General features: G+C 50.5%; 1 long non-coding RNA gene across 1 annotated transcript in view; it reads right to left on the bottom strand.

Moving 5' to 3' along the window:
- Positions 1 to 3,762, bottom strand: part of LOC105545906 — a 45,438-nt gene extending 41,676 nt beyond the window's left edge. The window contains exon 1 of the long non-coding RNA XR_001007015.1: positions 2,786 to 3,762. This is a non-coding gene — a long non-coding RNA (uncharacterized LOC105545906). The remainder of the gene's footprint in view (positions 1 to 2,785) is intronic.

Here is a 3,762-nt window from a genome sequence, read left to right as displayed (position 1 = left end):
GAGACGGAGGGGGCATGCATTATTCTAGTGGCAGTGAAGACGGAGTGATGCGGAAGGATTTGAAATGGACTTGGTGTTGGATTGGATGGGGTGGGGAAGGAGAAGGAGGTGTAAAGAATGACTCCCAGGTTTTGGGCTTCAGCAGTTGTTTGGGAGAGAGCATCTTTGCTAAGGTCAGGAGGCCCAGGAGAGGAGCTGGTTTGGGGAAGAAAGGCAGGAGTTGAGTTTGGGATAAGTGAACTTATCTGGCGCCGGTGAAACACCGTGTGAAAACGATAGGGAGGAATGGCCACGGGACTCTGAGGAGAGGCCTGGGCTGCAGGCATATGGTTGACAATTTTGTTTTTTTGTTTTTGTTTTTGAGACAGAGTCTTGCTCTGTCAACAAGGCTGGAGTGCAATGGTGCCATCTCAGCTCACTGTAGCCTCCGCCTCCTGGGTTCAAGTGATTCTCCTGCCTCAGCCTCCCAAGTAGCTGGGATTACAGGTGCACAACACCACGTCCAGCTAATTTTTGTATGTTTAGTGGAGATGGGGTTTCACCATGTTGGCCAGGCTGGTCTCAAACTCCCGACCTCAGGTGATCCACCCGCCTTGGCCTCCCAAGGTGCTGGGATTAAAGGTGTGAGCCACTACGCCCAGCCTCAGTTGACAGTTATTAATGTATACGCAGATGACAGCTATAGCCATGGTAGATGAGGCCACCAGGGGAGAGCATGTGGTTTAGTCCTCTTATCTTTTTTGGGGGACCCAGACACCTCTGGGAAGCTGCTAAAAGCTCCACTTCTTCCTTTAAAAGTATTTGCATCCAAGTTTAAGGAGCTTATAGATCCTTCTGAAGCCTGTCCACAACTCTTGTATGGTCAAGAGATGTCAAATTAAAAGCAAACAAACAAAAAAACAACAAACTTTGTGTAGACACAGGAATGGGTCCTAGGTTAAGCCCTGGGGAACAGCAACATTTAGAAGCAGGACACAGGAAGCACCTGGGGAGGTTGAGACAGAGTGGACAGAGAGAAACAGGGAGGAGGAATTCCAAAACAGGTATGTTATCAAAACTAACAGCAGAGTGTCTCAAGAGTAGGAGACGCATGCTGCTGAGAGAACTAGAAAGACAAGGCCTGCAAAGTGTCCTCCGGAGTTGGCAACAGTAATATTCTGGGGAGGCCTAGCCCCGGGAGTTGGCCTAACAGTGGTCATTTCTGTGGAGAGCCAGCTCTGTTAGGAGGAGGCTTTGCCCCTCTGGAGTGGGAAAAGAGACCCTGGGGCCGATGTAGGATGATGGGCAGATTTACGGGCATGAAGATGAGGATGTTGCCTCTTGATGGTGTAGGTTTTCTTAGTGAAATAGGAGGTAAGGGGATAGTGAGAGGGAAGGGCACGCAAAGATGGGGGTTTTGAGGATGGAGGAGATGTGACATAGCCTTTGTGAGAAGTGAAGTCAGACCTTACTAGCATGACTGGTATCTCCATGCAGCTGCAATCAGGGTTGGCCCTTACAGTGAGTAGGATCAGAGGAAGGAAGCAGTGGGCTTAGACCCAGAATCATCATGACTTGAGAACCAGCAAGCCTTCCAGAACTTCCCTAGACTGTTCCACGCCTTTCTCTCCCCTGTCTTGAGTTTCTCCTTTTTTTTTTTTGCACCTTCATTTCCTTCAACCTGTAAACATGCTCAAGCCTTTCCTGGTGACTCAGCACTTCCTCTAAAGCCAGTGTCCAAATTCTTTTTTCACCATTCTCAGAACATCTGTAACAGAAAAGGTTTTGGAATATCCAACTGCTCTTCTCTTTTTCCTAGAGCTTTCCCTTGCCTGGCTGCACGTTGTCTCACTTTGGCTGCACCTCGAATTCTGGGGCTCTCTGTGATTTTTTAAAAGCCCGAATGAGTTGACAGGTTCATGCTGGGTAGCTAGGAGATATACACTGCAGCCAGAAGCCTCGGGGGAACTCTGAGGATTTTAAATGGAGTGCACTGTAGTTCATTCTGAAGGCTGAATTCGTCTAACAGTTCAGGCTGGAAAGGGTGGATGCCAGTGGGAACCACCGTAGGAATGTTTTTTTTTTTTTTTTTTAGATGCAGTTTTGCTGGTTGCCAGGCTGGAGTGCAATGGCACGATCTCAGCCCTCTGCAACCTCCATCTCCCAGGTTCAAGCGATTCTCCTGCCTCAGCCTCCCAAGTAGCTGGGATTACAGGCATGTGCCACCATGCCCAGCTAATTTTGTACTGTTAGTAGAAATGAGGTTTCACCATGTTGGTCGGGCTGGTCTTGAACTCCTAACCTTGTGATCCACCAGCCTTGGCCTCCCAAAGTGCTGGGATTACAGGCATGAGCCACTGCCCCCGGCCCACCATAGGAATTTGAGGCTTATTAAGGAGGTGAAATAGATAGGACTTGGTGATTGGGTAAGGCAGAAGGCTGAATTAAGAATGACTCACTCATTCCCAACTTTCTAATTCTGATGACTATGGAGATGGTGGTGCCAACAACTGAGGGAGGGGCAGCTATGAAAGCAGAGAATGAGTTCAGTTTTGGAAATGTCCAGTTTGGGGTGTCTCTGTGGTATCTAGCTAGAGCTGCCTGGTAGGCAGTTGGATATTTGGTTCTAAATTTTGTGGAAGGAGTCTGGGTTGGAAATTGCTAATTTGGGAGCTGCATCCATGAGGATGCAGGCTATCCCAGAAGAATGAGTGAAGTGAGAAAAGCTGTCGGCAGAGTGGAATCCTGAATTTAAGGTGCAGATTCACAAGTGAATGCTACCAAGGGAGGCAGAGGCTTTACTTACCTTCATGTGATAATTGAGAGGGTTCAGTCTCCTGAAACCAAGGTAGTAGAGAGATTCCAGAAGGTGGGAGCCATCGCAAGGTGTCATATGTAGCAGAAAGAACCAGAGAGATAAGGCCTGAGGAATGCCTGCAAGGTTTGGCAAAATGAAAGTCATGAGTTACTCTTGCCTGAGCAGGGTGAAGAAGGGTCAGAGTCGGGGAGGAGAAGCCAGAATGCCAAGCGTTGAGAAATGAGGAAGCAGAGGCAGCCAGGGAAGACCACTGTTTGAGGTCCGCATGCGACACTTGGAAGCTAGTTCGAGGGGACACTACAGGAGGAGGTTGGCTTGATAATTTTGTTTTTAGGACTTGGAGAGGCCAGCCTGTTTAAAGGCTGAGAGGGAACAGCCAGGCAAGGAAGCTGGGGAGGTGGGGGAGGAGGATTTTAGGGCCTGACCCCACCCAGACCGCTTTCTTGCGGTTTGCCCAACACTACCACACCCCTTATCTCATTTAATCATTTCAACACCACAAGGTTTGAAACAAACGGTGAGTTATGAAACAAAACGGTGAGGCCAGGGATTGGGAAGAGAAAGCTGTGGCTCCATCTCGGTCCAGCGTGCTGTCCACGCCAAGAGGCGTGCAGAAATGCCAGCCTCACACAATCTAGGGGACCAGGGGTGGCTGTGGCGCTTTCCTGCCCCCGGGAGGTGTTATCAGTGTCGCAGACTCGGGGCGGTGTGCTGCCCCAGGTGAGATGTCATCACGTGCGTGGACCAGGGGTGGCGGCCCCGGTAAGTGTCCAGGGGTAAGTGCTCCCTGCTCTGCAGGTGTGGTGGGCAGGGTCCGCGTGCATGCCGTCCCCTGCTCTAAGACGCTGAGGCGGCTGAGTTCTGTAAGTAGCGGCAAGAAGAACAGTCACGGAGCGGGCCGGGCACCAAGGGCTCAGGCCAGGTGGCCCCAGGCTGAAAGATGGCCGCAGCCCGAGGCTGCAGGT

The sequence above is a fragment of the Mandrillus leucophaeus genome, unplaced genomic scaffold, assembly GCF_000951045.1.
Source record: "Mandrillus leucophaeus isolate KB7577 unplaced genomic scaffold, Mleu.le_1.0 Scaffold342, whole genome shotgun sequence".
NCBI classification, from domain to species: domain Eukaryota; kingdom Metazoa; phylum Chordata; class Mammalia; order Primates; family Cercopithecidae; genus Mandrillus; species Mandrillus leucophaeus.
Note: the sequence above shows the minus strand (reverse complement) of the source record. Positions and strands in the feature narration are given on the sequence as shown.